The 12,827-nt window shown below is 52.6% G+C and overlaps 1 long non-coding RNA gene across 1 annotated transcript; it reads left to right on the top strand.

The window, feature by feature from the left end:
* Window positions 1-2,626: 2,626 nt before the first annotated feature.
* Window positions 2,627-7,312, top strand: LOC133224081 (uncharacterized). Its single transcript, XR_009728761.1, has 2 exons — window positions 2,627-3,838; window positions 6,782-7,312. It is a non-coding gene; the product is annotated as an uncharacterized LOC133224081 (long non-coding RNA).
* The last annotated feature ends 5,515 nt before the right edge of the window (window positions 7,313-12,827 follow it).

Here is a 12,827-nt window from a genome sequence, read left to right as displayed (position 1 = left end):
CCCAGAGGGGTGGAGGCAGGAGGCAGGGGGTTAATCTTTAATCATCTCACTCACTGTGAATGCTGCTAAGCTGCTTTTTTTTTTGGTGGAGCAGCAGTGATTCTTGTTGACTGTTTATTATTGCATCTCAAGGCACTCTGCCGATCCCGGCTCCCATGCGCAGGCAGGACACGGGAGCAGGCTCTGCCGATGAGGGAGCACCTTCCCAAGCTACCGACCTTGATGCTGAGCTGCTGGTGTTGGGCTTAACAGTACTTGGGGTGGAAAACTTGGAAACCCCCCTGACAGGAGAACAAGGGTACTCTTCACTTCTGTCATTGCCTTCCCCTCTCCACTGCTGGCTGTCTTCACCCCTGTTTGTCCCTTCTCATGTTCCCAACATCCTTCCCACCCCTTCTCCTTTCCTCTCCCTCCCACTCAGAGAAGGTCAGTGCCTGCCTGGCAATTTACACGTTGCTATGCAAAGTAATGACATATGACTCCTTTTACTTCCCTATAAACAGGGTTTTATAGGAGCTGGATGCCCTATAAACAGATCCTACTCTGCAGCCGTGCCCAAACAGCAAGCGGGGCTGGGGGGCAGCATGGACACTCTGGGCATCCTTGGGGCTGCTTCTGTCCCGCTACCAGAGCCACCCTGTGCCACAAACCCCCAGCCTTGGGCTGCATGAGGTGTTTTACACCCTGCAGTGGGATTTTTCCTTCTGTGGATGCAGTTGTCACCAGCACCATCGGTGGTTCTGCTGCTTCACCCAGACCCTGCTTGGTCTGAGCAGGGGGCCAGAGCAAGCAGCAGAGCTCCCGGTGCTCTCCTTGTTTATCTGGATGCTATCCTTCCCCCTGCCCCTTCACTTTAAACAGAAGTGAGATATTTCAGTGTAATAACAAGATCAGTGACTGGGAATGTAATCAATGGCTGGATGGCATTGGCTGCAAGGCCCTGGAGAACCAGCATTTAATGGTTTGGTATCAGCTTGCTCTGCGTTGAAAACATCCCTGTGATTTCGCAACCAGGTGACTGAGTCCATAGGCTGCTGATTTGGGCTTCCAACTGGCTCGTGTTTGTGCTTCCCAGCACCCCAGTGCAACCCTAGCCCCGTTGGCACCCAGAGCTGTGCTGTGTCATGTTGTGGCATCGCTGCCACAACTTGATACCAAGGTCTCTAGCTCCACAACAGGAAGTGTCTTTGCGCAGTGATGCTAGTGAGGATTTGCTGTCACGTTTTAGGAGCACAAGACGCTATTCAAGCAGCCCTTGCCCCCTGAAACTATGACCTATATAGCACCTCCAAACAGCATTTCTGCACATGTGAAGCTGAGCACAGGGCTTTCTCCTAAGGGACTCTGATAAATGATCTTTTGCTGCAGGGGGACTGTGATAAATGATGTCTGCTGCAGGAAAAGCAGTCATCTGGTCTGTGCAACTCACGTGCCAGTGGCTCTTCCCTTTGGTAAGAGCAGCCCTGAGCCAAAAATCGTTTTTACAATGAGCTCACTGAGATGGGGATACTAAGGTAGAACACAGCCCCCTCCATGACCTCATCCCAGAGACCTCCATCCCAATCCTGGCCGGGCCATGATGATCCCTTTGATTAGATAAATGCTACAGACACTACCTCAAATATGTGCAGGATTTGCCACAGCGTCTAGTAAAATATCATAAAAGCATGGCCCGTTCTGCTCTGCTCAGCAAAACAAACCTGGGTTTTGAATAGCCTGCTGAGCCAGGAAGGCTGCAAAGGCCGTTTGCTCCCAGGGCAGGAAGGATTAGAAGGGCCAGGAATAGAAACCGGTGAGGCAGCGTGTGCAGGAGAGCGGCAGATAAGGACCGGGGAAGTTTGGAGAGCATTAGGTGGCTCACAAGGCTGGGACTGTCAATGGGACGTGGTGCTTCCCAACTGGGGTTGAGTTGACTGTTGTTTTCTCACCACCGGTGTCCTCCATCGGTCACCAGTGCCTCCTCCCAAATCCCTTGTCTCAGACCTGCCAAGGACACCGTGTGATTCCTTTGCCCTGGAGATGGGCTCATGATGGAAACACATTGGCTGCTCCCTGAACATGGTCACACTGGTGATGTTCTGCTGGGGAGTCCTTGTCTCCCCCTGATGTCCCTGCATGGTGGGGTTTGGGACAGCTTGCCAATGTAGTCATGGCTTGTACTAGCCAACAGGGTGCTGCTGCCCTGCAGCTGCTTTAGATGGAGATGCTCAAGTCAGTGGCTGTTTGTGGGGTGGATTCAAACACTTCTGTCCTATGGGAGATGTTTTGTCATTTTTATTCCAGAGAGAGACGCCTCATAGCTGGCAAACCCCCACGGGTAGGCAAAAGCTGTTCCCAGACTAAGTGCTCAGGGGAAATTCAGCCTTCAGGTCCCCTCCTCTCTCCTCCTGTTCCCATTTTCTGAGCCCTCCACCTGTTATTTCCTAGCCAGGAGATCACTGCAAAGGAGACCGTGACAGTTCTGTGCCACTGATTATTTCATTTTTATCTTTTGAGCAGTAAACCCTTTCCCACAGTTGCACATCATGACCCTTATTCTGCCTTATCTATATATCTCTGGCTGGTAAATTCATCCAAAGCAAAAGGGGATTCCCTGAAAAAACAATCTATGCTGTTCAGTAAATGAAGGTCAGGAATAGAGTATATAATAGAGCATTTATGGTAAGGATGTCATGAGCTACCGTGCTTGCTAGCTCTTCATGTTAAGTGGGTGAGCAAGCTCCTCTCTCAGGCTCCTTCTGCCCTTCTTGAACAGGGTGTTGAAAGATTAAATGATCATTGAGGTTGGAAGGGACCCAAGGGTCTCTACTCCAGCCTCCTGCTGGAAGCAGGGCCAAGGATGGAGACCACACAACCTCTCTAGCCAGCTGGTGCTTGACTGTCCTCCCGGTGAGAAGGTTTCTCCTTAGACACTGCCTGAACCTCTCTCCCATTGTTATGCCCATTGATCTCCTCTCACCTTGCACCCTGTGAGGAGCCTGGCCACATCTCCTCAGTGCCCCTGTGTGGGTTATGCATCTGCAGGTCCTGCTGGCCCATTCCTGCCTCCATCATTGATGAGATCCCCCATTCTGGGGCCACCTGCAGCTTTCTGAGCACGGACAGTGACCAGGAGGCAGTGAGGAGCCTGGGGCCCTCCTGCCCTTTGCTTTTCCCTCTCACAGCTCTGCACTCTTAAGAGATCCCTGGCGGAAATGCCAGTGCCTAGAGCCAGCAGGACCAACCTCTCCTTACACGAGTGATGCCACCACTGCCTCTTGCAGCCCTGACTCCAGATTCCTCCCATGTCATTCACAGTTCCAAGGGCACCATGGGACTGCACTGGCTTCTCCTTGGCACGCAAGCGAAGCAGAGATGGGCTTGGATCTGAAAACTCTCCAGAGCAGGACAGCCCTGAGCAAGGTCAAGGCCCGTGCTCATCCCACCACCATTTTGCCAAGCGGGTGGTTGGGAAGCACAGAGCCCAGTTACAAGACAAAGGCCGGGAGTCCCAGGGCAGCGTCACCAGCGCAGTCATCTCCACACATGCAAAGGTCCCTTCTGCCTTTTTTTTTTTTCCCCTTTGAAATTTCAAATTCCAGTTTGTGGACAAAGTCCTGCCTATCTGAGAATATAGATCTCCGACCACTGACCAAACTCCACTCCAAGCAGTCCCGAGGGCTGCTCTTCCCCTTGCCCGCAGATGCCTCCGCTCAGCCCCTGGATCTGCTGGGATCACTCCTTTTGCACTGGAGCAGAGTGCTCGTACTTGCATAAAGAGGATTCTGTGTGTTTCAGCCTAAACATCAGCAGCTCCCTTTCTCCTCACGGAATGGGAAGGACCATCGGGAATAACCAGGTAGGAACCTTATCACCTGCAATTCATTTGGGCAGCCATTGCAGATAGAAAACGAGAAGGAGAAACAAGAGCTTCTGTTGTGCTTATATCAGCAATTTTAGCTCATCGTTTAAATTAGGGAAGGGGGGAAAAGGCGGCTTCAGAGGAGATGAAAAGTAAGAGGGAACATGAGCTGGTAGAGGCAAAGCCACTCCATATGGTTAACTGATAACTCCAATTTGCCTCTTCCCTCTCATCTTTTTTGCTTCTCCTGATTAAGCTCAACTTACTCTCATGCTAATCATTTCTTGACCTGTTTATTCTACATTAAAAAATTAACAGGGAGCAGTTTACTGCATGACTTGCTCACACAGCATTGCCACAGATTAGCAGGCAGGCTTTAAGCCTCCACGCAGGACTTTTGGGTCTAACAGCCGGTCTACACAGCTCGAGGATGAGCTTTTTTTTCCTGTTTTTAAAGAACAGCTTTTTCTAAAGTCAACGTAAATCCCCCTCCCTTCATGCCTTGAGTATATTTGCTCTGTGGCTATTTCCAAATGGGAAAGATAAAGCCAAGGGCTCGTGTTTTGTCAGACTTTTTGTAAACAGGGATATTTAGGCCACACTGTTAAACCCTTCTGACTTCTACCATGCCATGATTCCAGAGCAAAGTCATCAGTGCATTAAAAGCATCTCCAAGGAATTTGGCAGGGTCTGGGGGGGCTGCAGGTCAGCGCAGCTGAAACAAGCCCCAGTTCAAGCAGAGGATCTTTGCTTCTGGGCAGTCATACGATGGACACAGAGCTGGGGTCAGTGCCTCTGTCCATCCCCACAGCGTCCCCAGCAGCAGCGAGAAGGCTCCAGTAAAACTGATGATTCAGCAGAAGCTGTTCAGGGTCTGTTTGGCCCTCACCAGCCTCACAGAACATGTCCCTGCCCCAGCAAAACACCTTGTGGAGGTGAACCGGAAAGGTCCACCACCTACATCCAGGGACATGGATCAAAAAGATCCAGCCCTGCGAGGCAGGAGGTGACCACAGCCATGTGCCAGACATGGTCCCTGAGGGAAGATGCAGGTATTTCATCTTCCTGTGCAAAACCAGATCAGTCTTGGTGATTCATTGTCCCTAGTGCTCTGATTGGCACAGATGCTGCTTGGAGCTGGGGGCAATGTCCAGGACAGACGATGCCTGAGCAGACCTCAGCCATGCTGTCACTGGTGAGCTTGTGACATGCAGTGGTACCCTGAGCTCCCCAGCACCGCTCGGGGTGATGGAGGCAGCTTCCCCTCAACCTCAGGTATTTCTCACCAATGCCAAATCTATCACGAAGTGGCCAAGCCAACCAAAACTGCCCCCAGGACATAAAATCACCATATGGAGAATCAAGGCAGCTTTTGGACATGGGGAAAGAGATGCTTTAAAGGAGGTTGATTGAACTCCTCTCCAAAAGCAATGTGCATTTTAGCCAAAGCTGGGATGAATGATGGAGCTGGAGGCAGTTATTGGAGCTAAAATAAAAAGTTGGTATGTAAAAGCATTAGGAAAAGAACTGTGAACATGAGGGGAGACAGACCATTTCAGCATATGTTGATAACACTGTGCATTGCTTTCATCCCAGGACCAGAAAGGGGTTTATTATCCTGCCTAACAAAGGCTCTGAGCACTTGAGGAAGTAATTACTAATACTGTTGCTTTGCCAAGAGAGTAAGTGTGAACTGTTCTCAGACCAAGCTAGGAAGAGGAACTGTTGTTTCATCTTGCATTACCCCATAGGCTGTAACTCATCCTGAGCTATAGCTCCAATTGCTGATCCCGCTTGCCTCACCTAAACCACTAAAGCAAGGGCTGTGCTCCATCTAAACCACAATCCAGCACTTTTCAGCAAAGCACCCTCTTGCTCATGTGGGAGGAAGCCTGGGAAAGCTCTGACTTTGCCACATGCTGTTTCAGGTTCACTGCACTGGCAGATGCTCAGCTTGAACCCAGCCATTTAAGCCCAGTTTAAACGGGAGAGCAGAAGCCATGGGGAAGCAGCAGTGCTGGAGAGGGTTTGCTGCTAGCAAGAAGCACCTGTGGATGTCCATGCCTCACCAGCTCACGTGTTCAGTGTGCCAGGGATCTCAGCAGCCCACATCTGGAATTGTTTAGCAGGTTAATATAATGCCTTTGGAACTGAAGCAATCTTATAACTTCCCAGAGAAAAAGAGCCCTACAGAGCACCCCATGTAGCAGTTTAGAGATCCTCTCCCTTCACCCCTGTCATCCTGCTTGCAAGGGATTTAGGTTTCATTGAATTCTACATTCACTATACACACATGAAACAGCCCTGGATCGTTCCAGCTGGTGAAGCAATGGGTGAGAACAGCCAAAATCAACAAAGCAAGTTTAACCTTTCTTTTTTAAGCTGCTTTTCTCTTGTTTGCAAATGTGGATGCTGCAACGAGCCAAGATGGGGACTGAACCCCAGTCACTGCTGGGGCTCTCGGGATCAGCCCTCACTAGAAATGAAGGCAAAGGACTCCAAAGCTGCTGGAGGTGTGGAGGGATTGTCCAGTGGGGCAAGTCTGAGCCTGTATCCCCAAAGGAGGGCAAGTCAAGGGCTCCTCAAGGGCAAAAAGCATCTTCCTGATGGAAAAGTCACCCTGGGTGGGAAGATGAACTTTGGGGGAGCATCTCAGGAAAGGGGTGGGAGACAGCATGAGGAAGGTGTAAGGTTGCTGGAGGTGGGAGCACTGGGGAGGTCTGAACTGGGGAAGGTAGGCTGGGAATGAGGGAAAAATAAGAAAGCAAGGAGTGGTAAGTTGAAATTGGAGAGATTCTGGTTTCTGGAGTCAGAAGGAAACAAGTCAGTGCAAGCTGTCCCTGCCCATGGCAGGGGGTTGGAACTTGAGGATCTTAAGGTCCTTTCCAACCCGAACTATTCTAGGATTCTATGATTCCATGGAATGCTTTTTCTCCGCAGGAGTGTGCAGGGTGCCTGGATACGCACTTGTCCTCGGTGTCCTCAGTCACCAGAGCACACCAAGTGCCAGAGGGGTAAGTGGGAGCTAAGTAGCACCCTGGAGCTTCATGTCCACAGCAGCTTCGCACCCCTGCAGCCTGTGGCCACCACAGCACCTCCCGTGCAACAGAGCATCCTGTCCACTGCCACAGAAACACGCAGCAGCAAGCAAGGTATGGGAACAGGGGAGCTTTCTACAGGCAAGGTTTGTTGCATGGGGAGGGGAGAAGATCACGCATGGGCACGACACTGCAGTGCCAACTGCCTGGCTCCCAGCTAACAAACAACATAGCTAACGACTAATTAGCCTCTGAGCATTTGACCTATGTCTCCAAGACAGGATAGCACTATTAGTTATCCCTTTACTTTCCTGGAAGGCCCAGTGCCATTGGCCTCTTGTATCATAAAGAAATTAAAGTATATTATGACCATAAACTACATCATTTGAGGAAATGAACCATTTCTTAGTAAACCAATCATGGGACACAGCAACCATGAACTTTTCTAAATCAATTGCTACTGATAAAGAGCACAGGTATTTGCTGGGAGCAGCTCCCAGTACGTGGCTCCCTGTGGGGTGCTGCTGTGGAGAGTTCATCCCACGGGATGGTGATTTGGGATGCAGACTGCCCCAGGAGGCACAAACCCCACTGTCAGCACAAGCCCTGCTTGGGGGGATTGCTCAAGCAAGAGGAGCCCCAGGATTTTTGCTGTGCCCCAGGGCAGAGTGGGGGCTGTTGGGGTGTTCTGTGGATGAGGCTTTAAAAGAGTGCTGGGTTTGGGATGCACCAAACATGTCCAAGTGCCTGCAGAGGCCCCAGCAATGCCTTGAGTCCAGTCAGCTTCTTCTCTGTGTTCCCTGTGGGAGCTGGCTTGTAGAGAACTTGGGCTGAATTGAGACCCAAAAAGACCTTTTCTGTAAGAGCTCTGTGCAGCCAGAACTGAAACTGTTTTAGCTGCTTTTACACTTTGATTATGAGGGCTGGGTAAGCCCCACTGCACACCTCTGGCTAAGGAGCTAAGGCAGTAAAAGAGGGCAGGACCAGAAGCTGTGCTGGAGGTTGGCAGGGCGCATCCCTGGGCCTGCTGGGGCAGTGATGACAGGCACTGGGAACTGGACTGAGGACAACCGATTCATTTCCCAAATGACACAGCCAGGGTGTCTGTGGGACAGCAGTCTGTCTCCACCATCTCTTCCCCCAGGAGTCCCAGCACCCACCCCACCATGCTCCCAAGTTGGGGTGTCTCTCTCAAGAGCCCTGGAATCAAGCTTGGGGGCAACAGCCACCACCCCCCACAAACCAAAACAGAAACCAGGGACATTGGGGTCCCCTCTGATGGGGACCAGCGATATGTATGTGGGGGATTAGCATATTCTGCTGCTCTGAAACCCCACTGGAGACCCTGGGGGTTGCCAATGCCCTTCATTCACATCGCCTCTTCTCTACCTGCTGTGAGTGCCAGCGGGAGCGTAGTGGGTACCTGGTGTTTCCTGGAGCAGGCTGTATGTGCTGCCATTCATCTTCTCTGCGGGTCGAACTAGGGGAGTCTCACCCTGGGATGGGGCCGTGCAGCCAGCGAGCCCCCCGTGGGCAGCGGGGCATGAGCCATGCCCAGAGCTGGCTGTGGTGCGGCGGCAGGGACCGGCTAATCCCTTAATGCTGGTCACAATGAGATTTGATGGGGAGCAGGAGTTCATGCCGCAGAGCCGCAGATTTTAAAGGCTTCTGGCTACTACCCGGAGGGGAATTATAAGGTGGCTCTTGGTCTGTGCCCTGCTGCCAGTGCCCACAGGCTGCTTTCTGGGCCACCTTTCTGAGGTGCCCTCACCCTGACCTCAGGCCTACTGCTGGGTTTGTGCAGGGCAGCCCCGGAGGCTGCTCCAGAAAGCATGCCTGGGTGTGTTTAACAGCAGGAGTGGGTCTGACTCCCTCTCTGGGGAGAGGCTGCCTGCTTTCCCTTTAAAATGTTGCTATATAAATACCCAGAGCACCATATCCTTGAGAAATGACCTTTGCCGTCCCTCCCAGACAGCATCATAGCACTCAGGGATGGGGATGCGGGGATGAAGCAGGGTGGCAGAGGGAGCTGTTTGCCTGGTGCTCTCTGTCTTTGGGCAGCACCGAGTTTGTCCCACAGACATGTTTCTCCTCTGCAGGGAATGTGCGTGCCAGCACTGGAAAATTAGGTGTAGGATTAGTGTGGCACTTCACTGGGTGTTCACAGGCACTGAGTAATACATTGAATGATGGAAGGGAGAACTGGGCACCTTGGCAATGCAACCCTGTGCCCCAACCATGGCCAGGAGAGAGCATGGCCTCCACACCCAGAAGAACCATCTCAGGGCCAATCCCATCTGAAACACCCATTTTCCTGCACTTTCCTTTCTCCTTGAATGGCTTTCAGCCCACCAAGCAGCCTACCCCTGTTTTCACTGTGCTAAGGAGGAGAGAGCTCGTTCCTGCCATCCAGAGACGTTGGACTGGATCCCGAGCACCATCTCAAAGGCGTAAGTCTAATGGAGCTAAACCATTCCTAAACCATTCCTGTCCCATCTCTGCAGCTCCCACCCAGGGCTGCCTGTGGTGCATTCACATCAATTTGGAATGCATGCGCTGGCAGCTGCCAGAAGGCTCCTGATGAGTCAGGGATGAGGAATGACCACAAGTCCATACATTGGCTCCATGCCCAGGGAAGGGGTGTGCTGATGCCCAGCTTGCCCACATGGAGCCAGGAGCAGCATCGAGGGCAGGGCTGGGGCTGAGCTGTGCGTAACCCCATGACACCTCCCTTCACCCCTTCATTTCCACACAGGTTTCAATGCCTGTAGCACAGAAACACACCCAGGCCAACAGAGATTTCTCTCAGACAGTGGCAGTCCCTGAGCACACTCAGGGACGAGCTGCAGGCAACACCCGCCTCTGCTTCCACAAGGGTATCTATCCATGGGGTGGCAAAGCTACCATCTCCATTCCACCACCATTTGGTCCCTGATGGCAGCAGACTCTAGGGAAGGAAGCAGCCAGGCTGTGGATCTGAAGCCTTGTCCCCTTGTCCTTCCTGTTCCTTATTCCACCCTTCATTTCCAGTGCCATCTTTACCCTGCCGATGGTTGGTTCCCTTGGGCACCCATCAGTGCCCTCTCTGCTCCTTCCTGCTGGGGCACCTCGATCTGGCTGAGTCTGCTCATCCTTGGGGCAGGACCTGCTCATGTGCCATGATGGCTGCAGGTGAGAGGCCACGCAGCTTGCTGGATGGGGGCCTGCAGCACAGGCAGGGCTTTTTTCCATGTGGCAGTTGTTATTTTATGCCTCCTGCTGAGCCTCACAGTGTTGCCCTATCCATTAACCCGACATCCTGCCCAGCCTCACAGCCCATGGCCAAGTTTCCTTGGGTGACGTTAGCATCAGTGCATCCTCTTCCCAGGCTGAGCTGGTAGTGGGACGGACCATGCCATCCAGATGATGGGGTGGGATGCAGGTCCTGCCCAGTTGGTTGGAAACCAGGGCAGGCTGGCACACTGGAGATGAGCAGCAGCTTCTTATCATGGGGTATCAAGGCTTTGGGGACCACACAGCAAAATGCTGAGCCTCCCCTTGGAGCAGAGGTGGGGAGAGAAGTGGCTGAATGGGGCAGGAGGAGCGGCACTGAGCCATAAATGCAGCATGGTGGCTGTCGTTTATGTGTCAGCAAACACCTTGAGTGGGCTTGACTATTGATTCTGACTGTATAAAAGAGTGTTGTGGCACTTGTTCAGGTCTGTGCAGGTTTTACAGCTCTTGTTCGGCGAAGTGCTCATGTATTTGGTTTTGCTCCTTCCTTCAGGTCTATCTGTTGACATTGGCTCTCCTGAGCAGAGCGTTGGGCCACGCCAGGGAGCTGAGTGTACAACTCTCCTTGCGTTTCCCACTTTCCCAGGGGTTATCGCCTATGAAATCACACACACACCCATGGCCAGAAAGGGTTTCTGATGCAGAGGCAGGTGAAAGGTGCCCACTGGTCCCACGGTGGTGAGTTTGGGTGCCCCATGCTTGGTGGCAGGAGCTGAGCCACCTACCCTGCCAGAGGGGGTTTGGGTGGATGGGCAGAGCCACAGCAAAGGCAGCCTGCGGTGGGATGAGCACAGTCAGAGGTCTGTAGAGCTGTGATGAAAATCAGAGCATCAAACCAGCCTGGTTGTGCAGGGAGGAGAATGTGTCAGGGCTCCCATTGCAGAGGAGATGGCCAATGCGTGGTGACCCACAGCAGGAGGAACACAGTATCACACATTCACCACCTCCAGTCCTCTTCCCAAAGAAGATGCCAGCACTGGCTGAGCCTGCAGGGACACTTGGTGCTGGGGGCTCAGAGGGCTTGAGCCCACGGTGATGGTCCCCCTCAGCACTGGGGCTCCTGGCGCTATAGGGATGCAGCCAGAGTCCCTCCAGTGGCTGCAGCATTTTGGGATAAAAAGTCTGGTCCTGCTTTGTGGGCACTTCAGCTTTTTGGAGATAGGATACACCTGATCCTCAGTCTTTCCACAGCCACTTGCTTTGTATGGAGCTGCTTCAGTGCATCATCCAGAGCTCACTGTCAGTTTTTACTAACACTGTGAGTCTTTCCTGAAGGGGTTTGCTGGATGATTTCTGCTGATGCTCAGGCTGAAGCTGGGACGGGGCTCATTCTTTGAGGGTGATTGCTTTTGGCACCTGGCTTTGCTCAGAGGCCCCAGTGGGAATGTGGTGCCTCTGCCCAGCGCAGAGCCATCAGCCCTGGGTTCATGATACAGCCACTACCTTGAAATTTGCCTTTCGTGAAATTCTGCAACATTTGCTCTTTCCACAAACATTTCTGCCAGGAACGCTGTTTGCTCCAGTATTTGAGGAAAGCAAACAGAGGGGGAGCCTGAGCACAAACAGTCATGGATGTTTTTTCGCAGTGTTTGCCCTGCTCTAACCCCAAGCCCACCACAGAGACACCTGTAGGTGACCCCTCTGCTCCAGGTACCCCTTGGCTCTGCCTGCGCCCACTGCTGGCCACGATCCCACTGGAAATACTGCTGTATTCCAAAGATCCCCCGGACCTTGCTGCCTGTGGGACCCCCATCGCTCACCCCCCTTTGCGCTCGCTTTAGACAAACATCATTTTAATGCCATTCGAGAACTGTCAGCAGAAGACCAACGGAGCCCGTCTGACCCACACACCTACACCAGCCACTCCTCAAGCCTTCCCAGGCCTCGTGCTGCTCACCTCCCAGAGCTGGAGCTCACTCCCATTGTAAATTACCATCGTGTTGCCAAGTGAAGCCGCAGACCAGGGCGTGCTGCTGCCTGCTGAGCGCTGGGCTGAGGCGGCTGCCCCGGTGTGGTGGAAGCTGCAGCCCTGCATGCAACCGCAGACACTGTCTCGACACCAAGCAGCATCCCTGCCGCTCCCAGCGATGCGGAGCATCATCCCCTGCTCTTCCCCAGGGAGACCCTCTTCCCTCTTCCCTCAAGCCAAGGCAGCTAAAGCAGTGTTTGTTCCTTCTGCATCCCATCTGAATACCAGGGCTTGTTTCTGGGTGCATCAAGACCCTGCTCAGCGGTTCCTTGCCCTGGTAAGTGCTCACCCTGCCAGTGTTATAAACACCACTAACAGCCAGTGGGGATGGTAGGAGTGGGCACAGGGAAGGATCTGTGCAGGTGTCCCAAAGGTTACAAGTCCCTGATGGCCTCCGTGCCATGGACACAGAGCACAAGGAGTAAACAGAGGAATTAAATCGCAGCTGACATGAGAAATCAAGGGGGGGAAGCTCAGTTTGGGTAGTAGCTAGTGTAAAGCTGTAATTAGATCAATTTGTCAATGAGAAATAGCTGCTTCATAGTGAAAAGTAAAAATCCTCAGAACTTGCCTCCTCTTGCATCCTTCAGCTGAAGCTGTTCCCCACATCTGACCATTTTCAACTGATTTCAAGATCGCATTTTTCAGCTGATTTCCAAAGCTGCTTTACTGAGCTGGCCCTGCTGTAACCACTGGCCCCGGGGAT

The sequence above is a fragment of the Neopsephotus bourkii genome, unplaced genomic scaffold (assembly GCF_033783945.1).
Source record: "Neopsephotus bourkii isolate Nb327-2 ecotype Australia unplaced genomic scaffold, CSIRO-AGI_Nbou_v1 NB_1663, whole genome shotgun sequence".
NCBI lineage: Eukaryota > Metazoa > Chordata > Aves > Psittaciformes > Psittacidae > Neopsephotus > Neopsephotus bourkii.
This window is presented reverse-complemented; position numbering and strand designations above follow the sequence as displayed.